Below are 14691 nucleotides of genomic sequence, written 5' to 3' on the forward strand. Positions count from 1 at the left end.
ATGAATAGAAAAACCAGTTTTTGAAGACAGAGTCCGAAATGATGACACAGTAACCAAATATATTTTGAAAATAGCCTAGTCTTCAGGTACACTTTAGTAAGTAACATGAACTGAAATAGCTTGATAAAACTGAGGTTTTCACAGGGTTAAATAAAAACAAAACAGAAAAACCACACAATCTATGCATGCAACCGGTCTTCGACCCTGATCCAAGCATCGCCACCCAGAGCATGTAAAACAGGATACAATAGCAAATGGTATTTTCTATTTCAATTCAGACTGGCCTAATCTCATTTTTTTTCATTCAGTTAAGACTGTCTTGGCTTCACATATAACATGCAGCCATATTCATTGCAGAGATGGAGCGAAACCTTTAGAGCGCAAGCCTTGAAGGCTTTCATTCAGAAATAGAAAGTTCAAATTTTTTTGTTTTGTTTAATCGATTTATAGTCATTTTTATTTTATTTCAGAATTATTGGTGACATCTTTTCCCCACTAAATATTCAATTGAAAATCAAAAGGAATTTGCTCCCGAAGTGTTTGAGAAGCTAACCAGAAAATATTGCAGGAAAGGGCCAGGGGAATGTAGCAAGTAGTTCTTCACTTTCAATAATCGGAGTGGTCTGCTATGTTCATTTGCATCAATAATATATTGATAAGAAAGGGAGGACGGGGGAAAACAAGGAAATTTGTCCCCAGGGCTCAGTGTTAGTTCGCCATGTCTCTGCATGTGTTAGTCAAGTTAAAATGCCATATGTTAACCAGTTTCAATCAGCAGCAGTGGTATTTTTTGCAATATTTTTTTGCAATATGAAAATACTTTTCAAATTTCTAGTTTAAACATAATCGACACGAAGAAAAAAAGATCAGTTCTTATTCAGCTTCGACTGAAAAAGGAATATCATTACATGAAAAAACCTACACGAAAAGACAGTTGGGTTTCCTTTCAGTTTCGACTAAAAAAGGACAATCAAACGTAAATTCGATATAATAAAAAAAGCAATTTAAAATGTACTAACATTTTCCAGAAGTTCTGATGAAAACAGTTCGTAATACCGAACTGTAAGTAAGGAGTGGCTCTGCTCAACAGCAACTGAAACTCTTAAACACAAACGTTTGTTAAAAATAGACTCATCAAAGGAATTGGCTTTTCATGCTGATTCTAAATTTATAAATATCATTAAGTTTAATATTATCCATCAAAAGCTACGAGCCTGAGTAAATTCAGTTGAAATAAAAGAAAGACTTAAAGGGTTTAAGAATATTGAATACTAGCGGTATAAAAAATGTCATGTTAGAAAAAAATTCTGACATGACAATTTTCTCCTTTCTTTCGGTGTCCCAAAGAGAAAGCTGATAAATTAGTTTTGCATTCCTCAGGTTTGCTGTACTTTGTTTTATCTTTTTATTGCGCGAAGATTCCTGTCTTGTTTATAGATTTTGCTAATGCCTACGGGTGAAACTAGGCTAGGTCTTGTCAGCCAAGTATGTTAATTTATCGAGCAAAATGGGTAGGGCAAAAATATTTAAAATTCGATTACGACGTGGGAATATTTACATGTGTAGCAGCGATTTTGACGCAATTTGCGATCTGGGTAACTAGGGTTATGTTGTGCTCCGAAATTACATTTAACGTTTAAAATTTGTGTTCTATCAATCATGGGCTGACATTATTTTTGACCAGTTGAACTCATTACTCCCTTATGAGTAGGTTAGGGTTACACTTTTGATAGGGTTCATTTACATTGTCTGTATCTTTGTTCATATGTAATGGTAATTACAAATCTCAAATTATTGTGCTACAAAATTGTTGGCCTCTCTACTACTAGAGGCCAACTGATGGAAAATGGAAACGTTTATACTACTGATCTACTACGTTTGGACAACTACTAGAAAACTAAAAATGTTTGCACTGCAAGAAAATGTATTCTTAAGGGAGCAAAATGAGAATGGGTAAAATAAACGCGAGTGATTTTACAAGAGGGAAGAAATTATCGATTGAAATTATTATTCATAAAGCCCAAATTTGATCTGACGGACAGGAAGAGGCCATATTAATTTACTGGTTTCTAAAAAGATAAAACAAAAATCTAAAAGGGTAAACGAAGCGGGACTATTTCAGGCCATATTTCGGTATTTTTTTTTTCCAAAGTCAGGAATGATTCGGAGACGAGAATAAGGTTTAAATCATTTACCTGCATTAAAGCTATATTTAGGGGGGGGGTGTAAACAAATAAAAAAAGCAAATCTAAAAATAACACTAGAAACGATAGAAGATTATCGGTATATTTTGGGGAGCCTCACAACCCAGGACAACAGAATATTTGTTTCTTGGTAGCGTATTAATAATTACCATGTTTGAACAAGTATTGATTCTTAGGTCTTTAGAGTAAGGCAACTATAGATTCTTATGCTTAAAAACACTCCAATAATAATGTTGGAACCAAAACCGCAAGAAACAGCAAGGTTAACTCTCAGAAAAAGAGCTAAGAGCTCATATGGCACTTGTGACGAGGCGAGAAGAGCCAAGAGATCATATGGTATGAGCTCTAACAAAATTCTATGAATCAATAGATTGATTTAAAAAGGAAAATAAGAGGCTTAATGCCGGTCAGGATTTAAAATAAGAGCTCTGAGTCACGATGTCCTTCTAAATATCAAAATTCATTAAGATCCGATCACCCACTCGTAAGTTATAAATAACTAATTTTTTCTAATTTTTCCTCTCCCTTTAGCCCCCCAGATGGTCGAATCTGGGAAAACAACTTTATCAAGTCAAATTGTGCAGCTCCCTGACACGCCTATCAATTTTCATCGTCCTAGCACGTCCAGAAGCACCAAACTCGCCAAATCACTGAACCCCTCCCCCCAACTCCCCCAAAGAGAGCGAATCCAGTACGATTCTGTCAATCACGTATCAAGGACATTTGTTTATTCTATCCACCAAGCTTCATCCCGATTCCTACACTCCAAGTGTTTTTCCAAGATTTCCCCCTTCAACTCCCCCCAATGTCAAACGATCTGGTCGGGATTTGAAATAAGAGCTCTGAGAAATGAATTCTTTCTAAAAATCAAATTTCATTAAGATCCGATCATCTATTCGTAAGATAAAAATACCCCAATTTTCACGTTTCCTAAGAATCCCCGTTTCTCCCTCCAACTCCCCCCATCGTCACAGGATCTGGTCGGAATTTAAAATAAGAAGTTTAAAGCACAAGATCCTTCTAAATATCAAATTTCATTAAGATCTGGTCACCCTTTCATAAGTTACAAATACCTCAATTTTCAAAATTACCCCCCTCCAATTCCATCAAAGAGAGCAGATCCGGTCCGGTTATGTCAGTCACGTATCTTAGACAGGTTTTTATTCTTCCCATCCAGTTTCATCCTGATCTCACCGCTTTAAGTATTTTCTAAGATTTCCGCCCCCCCCAACTGCCCCCCCCCCCCCAATTACGCTTGATCCGGTTGAGATTTAGAATAAGAGATCTGAGTTACGAGGTTCTTCTAAATATGAAGTTGAAGATCCGATCACTCCTTCGTAAGTTAAAAATATGTCATTTTTTCTTATTTTTCAGAATTACCCCCCCCCCCCCAATTGATCGGATCCGTTCCAATTATGTAAATAGCGTATGTAAGACTTCTGCTTATTTTTCCCACCAAATTTCATCCCGATCCCTCCAATCTAAGCGTTTTCCATGATTTTAGGTTCCCCCACCCCAAACTTCCCCCAACGTCACCAAATCCAGTCAGGATTTAAAATAAGAGCTATGAGACACGATATCCTTCTAAATATCAAATTTCATTGAGATCCGATAACCCGTTCGTAAGTTAAAAATACCTCATTTTTTCTAACTTTTCAGAATTAACCCCTCCCCCAACTACCCCAAAGAGACCGGATCCGTTCCGGTTATGTCAATCATGTATCTAGGACTCGTGATTATTTTTTCCACCAAGTTTCATCCCGATCCCTCCACTCTAAGTGTTTTTCAAGTTTTAGGTTTCCCCCTCCCAACTCCCCCCAATGTCACCAGATCTGGTCGGGTTTAAAATAAGAGCTCTGAGCCACGATATACTTCTAAATATCAAACTTCATTGAGATCCGATCACCTGTTCGTAAGTTAAAAATACCTCTTTTTTCTAATTTTTCAGAAATAACCCCCCCCCCAAACTATCCCAAAGATAACGGATCCATTCCGTTTATGTCAATCATGTATCAAGCACTTGTGTTTATTTTTCTCACCAAGTTTCATCCCGATCCCTCCACTCTAGGTGTTTTCCAAGTTTTAGGTTTCCCCCTCCCAACTCCCCCCCCAATGTCACCGGATCCGGTCGGGATTTAAAATGAGAGCTCTAAGACACGATATCCTTCTATACATCAAATTTCATTGAGATCCGATCACCCGTTCGTAAGTTAAAAATACCTCATTTTTTCTAATTTTTCAGAATTACCCCCCCCCCCCAACTACCCCAAAGAGAGCGGATCCGTTCCGATTATGTTTATCATGTATATGGGACTTGTGCTTATTTTTCCCATCAAGTTTCATCCCGATCCCTCCACTCTAAGCGTTTTCCAAGATTTTAGGTTTTCCCCCTTCCAACTCCCCCCAATGTCATCAGGTCCGGTCGGGATTTAAAATAAGAGCTCTGAGATACAATATCATTCCAACCATCAAATTTCATTAAGATCCCATCACCCATTCATAAGTTAAAAATACTTCATTTTTCAATTTTTTCCGAATTAACCGGCCCCCCACTCCCCCCCAAATGGTCAAGTTGGGAAAACGACTATTTCTAATTTAAGCTGGTCCCGTCCCTGATACGCCTGCCAAATTTCATCGTCCTAGCTTACCTGGAAGTGCCCAAAGTAGCAAAACCAGGAACGACAGACAGACAGACAGACAGACCGACAGAATTGGCGATTGCTATATGTCACTTGGTTAATACCAAGTGCCATAAAAACGGAATCAACCATAAGGAGTCTTCCAGATGTCGGGCGAGGCGTTCGTGTTTGATCCCGCAACAAGTACAAGTAAGCAAGGGGGTTTGGACTGAGCCCCCCTCACCCTGGAATGTTTTTCCGACTTGTAAAAACGGAACAAAAATGAATATAAAAAAAATTTGATGTGTTTTTTACCCCCCCTGCCCCGAAAAATATTATAGATACGATCCTGCAAGTCAGTTATTGGAGAGAAAATGAGTGTTAAAGAAAGACAATACCCTCTAAACATCTTTAAATCAATTTCGATACTGAAAGACAGACCAGAGCTAACCGGTCTTTTTCGCTTAGTTTAGGAGAAAGAAGTAGATAGTGGAATCTTTAATCTGACAAAAAGTCACGGGGAGTTATCACAGTCATTAGTTTGCTAAATTGAAACTCCAGAGGATCTTAAAGTGAATGAAATGCAGTCTTAATTACGCATATAGTGAGATAATTTGATAAATCAATTCTAATTGCGCAATTTATTCGGAAATAGCCTTTATGCAACTATTGGTATGAGGTAATCCAAAATTAAATTTGTAAAATAGCAAAACATGGAACACCGTGTACATATAACATGAAAAGCTAGAATAGATACATTGTTCCCATGATCCACAAATTTTCCGGGGCTTTCCTGAATTACCCTAAAAGAAAATTGGGTTATCCGAAATTTCTCCGAATACTCATATTAACGAAAGGTGACGATTTATATTCATGTATCGCTCGCATATTTACGACCTATAATTTTCAGGGAGGTTCCAGAAAATCTGATCTTTATTCAAGAAAACCCTACAAGTAAGGAATAGTGGAAGCACTGAGTGCAAGGGAAATAATAGGGAATGGACCTCTATTTTGACTTTTGAAACCTGAGTTTTGGCAGAAATTCTTGTTTTATCTCCTAAACCCAACACTAACAGTGATCATTAGACATAGTTTGCGTTAAGACACACATGCAAGAATTTATTTCAGGAATATTTGGAAAAGAAAACACATGGGGTCCATTACATGTAAAAATAAAAAATTAAAGGAAAAATTGTAAGAATAGCAGCATACAGCGTATGCTGCTCTTAAGTAGCTCCGTCCAACTTTGATAAGATTGTCATTAAATAGTTCTACCGCTTGTTAACTGAGACGACAAAGAGATGAATCGACAGTAAGAATCAGTGGCACGATAACACTGCATCTCTAATTCACATATCTTGTTCATTATTTTCAATACGACATCCAGCTTTCTTCAAAGACCCTTCTATCCAATTTCAATCCAACAAGTATTCCCAAATTTCTAACCTAGATTGAAATAATTTACTTTACTCATGTTCTTATCTTTTCACTATCCTTCTATACGAATTTCGGTGAATACTAGGCGCTTAATTCGTACACGTACGTACGAGTGAGCGTTTAGGGTCACGCTTCCTCTCAAAATCATAAAAAAGTTATCCAAACTCAAAATTTAACAGACTCCTTTTGCTAATTTTTTTTTTCAGAAGACTGACATTCTTGCATTGAAACTTACAACATGAATTTTTGGTAGCTTTTAAGCACCCTTCCACAGCCTCTTTTGAAGCTGGTATAGATGGGGTATTTATTTCTTATAAAAAGAGAGAGAGAGGGATGCGGGTCTTTGCCAGAGCCGTAGTCTCAATTGCCGTTTGTCTTAACCTGCCAGAGCCTACCCTGTATTTGCAGTATTCATCGGTGGTCCATGACTCTAAACAAAAATAGCCCAGAGCGCCCCTAAACTCAATGTCAGTTTCTTTTTATACTATTTCCGCAAAATGAAAAAAAAACATGAGAAAAAATGAAGCATAATAGCAATCAATTGCATGTCCATGATTCTCAACTTTATATGATGCGCTATTAGTATTCATTAATTGTCTCTTCCAAACCGCAAACATTTTTGACCTTGAATTTTTTTCCGACAAAACAAGATTTTTGTCGGAGTTGCAGAATAGTTAAGAACATAGGATTTTAGTTGCTCTTCGAAACAGAAATTCGAGATCATATGCACAAATTGAAGATTTTCACGTTGCAACAGCTTTTTGGTCTTTAAATATTCGACTTGTCGATGAAGGAATTCAAGCTTTTTTTGCCAGAACGTAACAACCGGCTGATCTATCTTTGATACACTAATATTATTTTTAATCCCAATTGTAATTTTGAAGGTCCACTGTCTTGTATACTTTATTTCGATTTTAATATCTTTTAGATTAGTTAAGCTTAATTTTCACTAATTTAAATTATTTAAATCAGTTACATTGTTCTACCCCCATATTTTTTTGTCATTTTTGGTCTACTCACATAGATTAACTTTGAATAATTTTAGTTTCGACTTATAACTTTCAAGTGAGTTAAAATTTCAAATTCAAGGGCGCCTACATGATCTCATTTTTAGAAGGTCTAAAAGGGAAGTTGTTATTATCTTATATGACCAATAAGTCCGTACTTTTATGAAAGTATTTAAATTCTGTGGAAAATTTATATAAAAAATATCTCAAAACATCTCCCATCCTCCCCCTGCGTTCGCCATTGTTCGCGTGCACTGTCTCTCTCTGAACCAATTTTCTGTTTTTCCAATAGCTGTCATGTGTTATTTATCAGAAGCAAAGAGACTTTTGCATACCCAAGGGATCAATAAATTTTAACCCCTTGAAACGATAGAGATGCTTTTCATTTAAACCAGAGCGACTAGAAACGAAGATATCCGGAAGTTTTGTGGGAATAGATAACAGAAAGGCGGAAACTAAAGAGATAGGAGCCACTGCAGTCAGAAAGGTGCTAAGTGTTTGTTGAATGTCGTTGATAAACTTGTAATATATCCGGTATTCCTGTTAAATTTCATGAAAACAGTTGTCATTTTGTAAGATAATAGTAATCGTTGTAAAGAATATCACTCTTGAGTGTTCACAGTTTAAGTCAATCAATCGTTGTAGTGCCACCAGTCCCAACTGAAGTTGACTTAATCAGTTTAAAAAGAGGATAAAGATCCCACAGAGCGATTTCTGGCGCATAGGATGTCGAATTGACGTTTCAGTTGCTGGGACTTTTTTTTTACAGGGAGCAAGAAAGCTTAGAAAAAGCTCCGTTTCTACACTGAAAAAGAAGGAAATACTGCGTCGTTGAGATTACTGTTCCAACAACCAACTCTTCACCTTACAATTCTTATTAGTTATTATTAGGACTTATAGTTATTATTACCGACTTATTAGGAAATCTTAAAAAAAACTTCAAAATTCCTGAAAATTTCTAGCTAACCATTAGCTAGTTTTCAGCCATTTCGTGCCAGCAGATTTCTATAAACATAAATTTAATTTTTTCTAACAAATAAAATTTGGCGATGATAGTCTTCCCAATGGCACCAATCAAGATCGTATCCAGTATATTTGCTCGAGGGGAGAGGGAATATTTTTTCAGGGAAGGTTTTCCAAAGAAAACTTTAAGAAACGCCTGAAAAATTAGTTTATATGCATTTTTGTTACGTTTTTGTGAGTTGGACAAACATTTGGGGGGAGGTAAACACACTAGCCCCCTTCTCCCCCTAGATACGACCTTGGCACCAAGTATCTTTTTCACGGTGCAGTAGCTAGCTGATACACTAAATCCAAAGAAAGACTGTACACTTTAATAAAGTTTGTCAGGAAACTGTATTTACTCTGATGGTTCTGATGTTAATTATTAAAAACCTTCCAAGGGTGATTCTCTCCCCTCTTTCTCGAAGGACTACAAAGTTCTTTGGCTCATGGCAGAAAATAAAACTTTTGTAAAAAGTCAAGAGTATCTCGAGTGAATTACCTGTAAAAAATTGTCACGTAAAGAATTAAAAGTGGTTCAATTGACTAGAAATGACGAAAAAAAAAGAAGTGGCAATTTATGTCTATTTACTTTGCAACTTTTATTTTTACAGTATTTGAGTTTTACTATCTTGATTTGATTTTTAACAGAATTAATTTCGACAATTAATCTTCAAATTTTTATTCAAATACGGCTAAATAAACTGCTGAATATTGTGCTATTTTTTGTATCATCGTTTTATCAAACAGTTCGTGGTAACGAACTGTAGAATGGAGCGACCCGGCTCAATAGTAACTGAAACTCTAAAAAACGGAATTTCGATGCCAGTAGTTAAATCAAAGGAATCGCATTTTCACGCTGATTTTAAATATATAAGTTTCATCAAGTTTAGTCATACCCATCAAAAGTTATGAGTCTGAGGAAATTTGCCTTGTTTTAGAAAATAGGGGAAAACGCCCCCTAAAAGTCCTAGAATCTTAACAAAAATTACACCGTCAGATTCAGCGTATCAGAAAACTCTACTGTAGAAGTTTCAAGCTCCTATCTACAAGCATGTGGCTTTTTTTTTTTGCCAGAAGACAGATCACGGATGCGTGTTATTTTTTTTTTCCAGGGTGATCGTATCGACCCAGTGGTCCTATAATGTTGCGAGAGGGCACATTCTAAAGAAACAGAAAGTTTCAGTGCCCTTTTTAAGTGACCAAAAAATTGGAGAGAACCTAGGATCAAAATAGGACTAGGTTACCGGATCAAAATTTTGAGATAGCCATTTTGTTCAGCATAGTTGAAAAACCCAATAACTATGCCTTTGGGGGCGACCCTCACAGTCCCCGGGGGAGGGTCTCCAAGTTACAAACTGTGACCATTGTTTACGTATAGTAATGGTTATTGGGAAGTGTACATACGTTTTAAGGGGGACATTTTCTCACTGGGGGGTGAGGGGAGTGGGTCACGTGGGTGGATCTTTCCCATAGAAAGATAATTTCCATGGAAAGGGCGTAGGATTTTCTAGCATTATTTAAAAAAACAATGAGAAAATGAATAAAAGAAAAGTTTTTTCAACTGGAAGTAAGGAGCAGCATTAAAAATTAAAACGAACAGAAATTATTACCTAAATAAGGGTGTTCGTCTCCTCCTCAAAACCTTGCTCTTTAAGCTGAACCATTTTTAGTAATTTCAACTATTTATTCTACGGCCTTTTTGATTCAGGGGTCATTCTTAAAGAATTTGGACAAGATTCAAGCTTTAGTGTAAAGAGCGAGGTATTGACGAGGGGGAGAACCCCCTCATTTACGTAGTAAAAACATACGAATATAGAAGTTCGTTACGCAAGTTGATTCGTAAGTTACGTATATTTTTACTAATAAAAACTTTCGTAAAAAATTAAAAGTTCTAGTTGCCTTTTAAGTAACCAAATATTGGAGGGCAACTAGGCCTCCAACACCCCCCTCTTCTTTTTATCAAAATCGACCGATCAAAACTATGAGAAAGACATTTACCTAAAAAATATTAATATGCAAATTTTGTTTTAATTATTCATGTGCGGTGAGCCAAAACCAAAACATACATTAATTCAAAAACGTTCAGAAATTAAACAAGAAAAAACAAGTTTTTTTAACAGAAAGTAAGGAGCGACATTAAAACTTAAAACGAACAGAAATTATTCCGTATATGAAAGGGGCTGTTCCTTTCTCAATGCCTCGCTCTTTACGCTAAAGTTTTTTATTATTTTAAAAAGTATAGTTGTGAGAAAGAGTCAAACTTCAGTTAAAAATGTCACTTTAAAAAGAGGGGGAGGATAAAGGGACTGAGAGAGAAACGGAGAACTTTAAAACCAGAGACTTTATATTTAAATATGCCTTAAAATACTCCCTTGAATCCGAAGATTCTCTTAAAAAATGTAGATTGGTGGATAAATATAGGTCTATTAATATTCGTTCAAATGAAACAATAATGGTGTAAAGTAAATTGCATGCTTGAAATCCGAGAAAATGAATTTTATTCCTCTGATTATGAAAACTAATTAACCAGAACTGATAAAATTGCAAAGAAGAAGGAAAATAGAAGACAACTGAAACACGAAGAAAGTGCAGGACAGTGGATTGATTCCTGATGCCAACTAATGGAAGTAAATAATAAAATATAATATTTTCAGCAGCCTAAAAACCCCAACACGTGGTAATGTAAAGAAATTATTCAATCCGATTCTTTTAATTGCAAAATGATATGACACCTAACATGAATCCAAGTGGCTGTCCAAAGAAAGACATGAAAGCACTTTATACTGGGTAACGACATACATAACAAACACTTAACCAACAGAATTATTAACAAACGAACAAAAAAAACAAAACAGGAAGTAAAATAACCAAATTATAACTAGTCTCTAATCATGATAATAAAAATAAATATTCAAAAAAATAATAATAATAAACAAAGCAAAAGAAAAGAAAAGAAAAGAAAAAATATCTATGAACTATAACCCAAAAGAAAGTTTTTCATTTTACTACTAAATTCTTGAGAGGAAATTTCCTAAAAAGTTCAGTTTTTATTTGTTCATTTTTGTGATTAATATTTTGAATATAAAATATTTTGACGGTATTACTTTTAGATACCAAGACTGCCCCGAAGAATGAGTGACCTAAGAACCTTAGTTCACATATCTCCCGCTCTATCCTTAAAATTATTTCTTCTCCTGAATGATGCATTTCTATGACCCACAATTTCTAGGCTATGAAATTTTGTACAGTTACCGTACTTTATGTGTATACTCAAATGTATAATCGTAATTTGAAAGGAAATAGTTGTTTAAAGGGTAAAATAGGACGCGTTAATGCATGGTCACTCGCTTGGGCATTTGACAAGCATAGCTAAGCAGAGATAATAAAAAGCACTTTTGTCTTATAGCCACCACATTCAAGATCTTGTATCACGACCCTGAGATAATAACCGGTTTTCGTGTTCTTAATACCAGACAATATTAGATTCGGCTCGGTGGGAATCTATACTGTAGCTATATTTTAATTATATATTTAGTTGGTATTCTGCTTAGGTTAGGCTAAGCCAGGTTAGTTTAGGTTACGTATTTAAGCCTGGGCGGCCTCGCTTCCATAATTCTTTGTTTGAAGTTTCCATAATTTTGTTGATAAAGTAGCCTATTATATTTTCATCATATTTTATGTATTTCTTCAGCATTCACCACACTCACTTCTCGACAGAACTTGAGTATGGTGGCTCTACGACACAAGTAACTTACCTAAAAAAAGTCCCGAGCTAACTTTTATTAAAAAAAAATTTGGGGCTCTTCTGCGGGCTCTTACTGTCATAAAAAAATCTTTAAAGCGATAGTTGATTCTGGATTCCTGGTGCCACGACAGCTTTATTGGATCTTTGATTGGTAATATCTACTTTTTTCAGTATAAGATGTTTTCTTTTTTGTGTAGTATAAAATTTTTCCCCTATATATGAAAATAATTGACATGATTTACACCTACCATTATATTTTCCTACATCCATTGATTCTCATACAGCAAAAGTTATTTCATTTTTGCCATCAGATAAGTTTTAGCAGTCGACTTATGGCAGTCAGACTTCGTCAATAAATAGATTCTTGACCTCATTTCTGTCGATGAAGGATATAAGCGACATGACTGAGAACCATAGCTTAATTGCATACTTTCCACCATTGACTCTTGACACCTCTTGACATGGGCAATGTAACACCAGATTTACTCTGGAATGCATTTTATATCCAGCCGCTGGAATATCTAAGATGTCTTTCAATGTTTCAATAATACAGAAGTAATTTATATCAATGTACAAGCCCTTAAGGGACAGCTAACTCTTGTGCAATCACTTTTTCTAAATAAATAGGTCCAGATTCTCCTTGCCTGGGAATAAGCGATTTTAACTGGGTTATGGATAAGACCGAGAATTTGCCTCTCCCCGGTAGAAGACAAAAAAATGGGCAAAATAAAAGACTGAGCAAAGGCCATATCCAGGGCGCTTCCGGAAATGTTTGTCCAACTCGTAAAATCGTAACAAAAATGAAGAATAAACAACAATTTTTGATGCATTTTTTAAAGTTTTTGTAACCCCCTTCCCCCCGAAAAAACAAAGTCTGGATACGATTCTGGATTGAACATAGACAAAATTGAATTGGAGTGCATATTTTCTTCACCCTTAACCCAATAGAAGTAATGTAAATGGCCTGTCACTAGTCAAGAATTCCCCTCCTATTGTCAGATAAGACAAGTGCACCTGAATTTATCCCAGGGAGTGAGGATTTAATTAGAAAATCTTGAAATTTTCCGGAAGACAATAGCCAAAAGCTCTCCCCAAATGAGGTAGATCCAGAAGATTCTTTAATATGTGTCAACACGAAGAAACGAAGTACATGCTTACCTGATTGTCAATATTACTCCTTCTTTAGTCCTAAACTTGCACCTGCTTAACAGGCAACTGCTTCGAAAATTCAGCTTACATAAAATTACATCAATTGAAGAAGCAAAGCCGGTTTTTGCTACGCGGGAGGTACCAAACTGCTTCCAGCGTGCTTTAGACGCCTCCTGCTTCATTAGATGAATGCCTTGTCTCCTTTTGAATTACAAAAGGAATTAATTGCGAAGAAGGTTGTTCGACTGGGTATTTTCTACAGATCCACATTCTATACTGTTGGTCCTTTCTTGCTATTTTCAAAAATTCATGAGGGGGACGCATTTCTTTAAAATTATACAGCGAGAGTTTTTTAATGGGTTTGAATAACTCGAGCCTTATTTAAATCTGTCGGCAATTCAGACTTACGGGATAGTTCTCAGGTTCTTGATTGGACCAAGAGTCTGTATGCAGGAGGAGGGACGTTCTTGTCTTCAGTACACTAGAATAGTAAAATGACTATTTTTATGTTTTCAATTTATCTCCCCCACAAAATTTCACCCTTTCGCCAAAAAAAGAAAAATCAGTGTATACCTTTTTCCACGTGTCGTGGTCTTTAGTGACTACCGAGGTCTTTAGTTCCCATTTTAATATATTAGTTCTACTTATAGTTCTTCGTGACAAAATGCATTTTTAAAGAAATTAATAAAGAAGGACAATAATAAAGATACAGATATTGATTTACGAGCAGGGGCATGTTTGGGGTGGAATAATTCTTGGGAACACGTATGCCGAAAAAACGCAATTAGAAAACGTAGGACAATGACGAAAAACAAGGTAATTCACAGCCGGTGGAAAAATAAGAAAAATGCAAATATTTTATCCGAGATTCCCCCCTCAGCCTCCCTCAGTGCAAGAAAAAGAAGCAGATAAAAATCCATATGACAATATAAAAAGACGAACTTTAAAACAAAAAATAAAAGGATTGAGTTACTTTCTCGATTATTGATGAAAAGGCGACTGAATAAAAACCCGAGGTCAATTGACAGATTTAACTTTCATTTAGGAACTTATTTTATGAGGCTTTTCTAAATGCTAATCTTTGTTCAGATTTGTTAGTATTGGAATTTTCTTTAGATTGCGATATACAATGATGTGAAAGATACAAAAGATTAGAATTAATAAGAGCACCATAAATCAGGCTGAAAAAAAGCCTCAGTACTAGAGGCAACACTCTAGCGATGCCTTTATTAAAGAGCCATATGTATGGAATGTGTATTTAAAAAAAAATCATGACACCATGACCAGGACACATTCGAGTCCTGGTGTCACACGTTAATTAGTTTGGATTAGGGTCAGAGGGGTCACTCTGTAAGGTCAACCAGTGGCGACCCACTTTTTCCTCTGATAAACACAACGTTTATGCACCATATAACCCTATGGGATTTGCAATCTATACACTAGCCCCCCCCCCCTCCTAAAGGTTTTGGTGCTTTACGCCCCGATGGAGCTAATGTAATGTAAATCAAAAGATACTATATTTCCCT

At 35.9% G+C, this 14691-nt stretch overlaps 1 protein-coding gene across 1 annotated transcript in view; it reads right to left on the reverse strand.

Moving 5' to 3' along the window:
- Positions 1-13310, reverse strand: part of LOC136032180 (uncharacterized) — an 80697-nt gene extending 67387 nt beyond the window's left edge. Inside the window, exon 1 of the mRNA XM_065712374.1 lies at positions 13175-13310. The gene's annotated coding sequence lies outside the window, so the exon portion shown is untranslated. The remainder of the gene's footprint in view (positions 1-13174) is intronic.
- Positions 13311-14691: the final 1381 nt, after the last annotated feature.

The sequence above is a fragment of the Artemia franciscana genome, chromosome 10 (assembly GCF_032884065.1).
Source record: "Artemia franciscana chromosome 10, ASM3288406v1, whole genome shotgun sequence".
NCBI lineage: Eukaryota > Metazoa > Arthropoda > Branchiopoda > Anostraca > Artemiidae > Artemia > Artemia franciscana.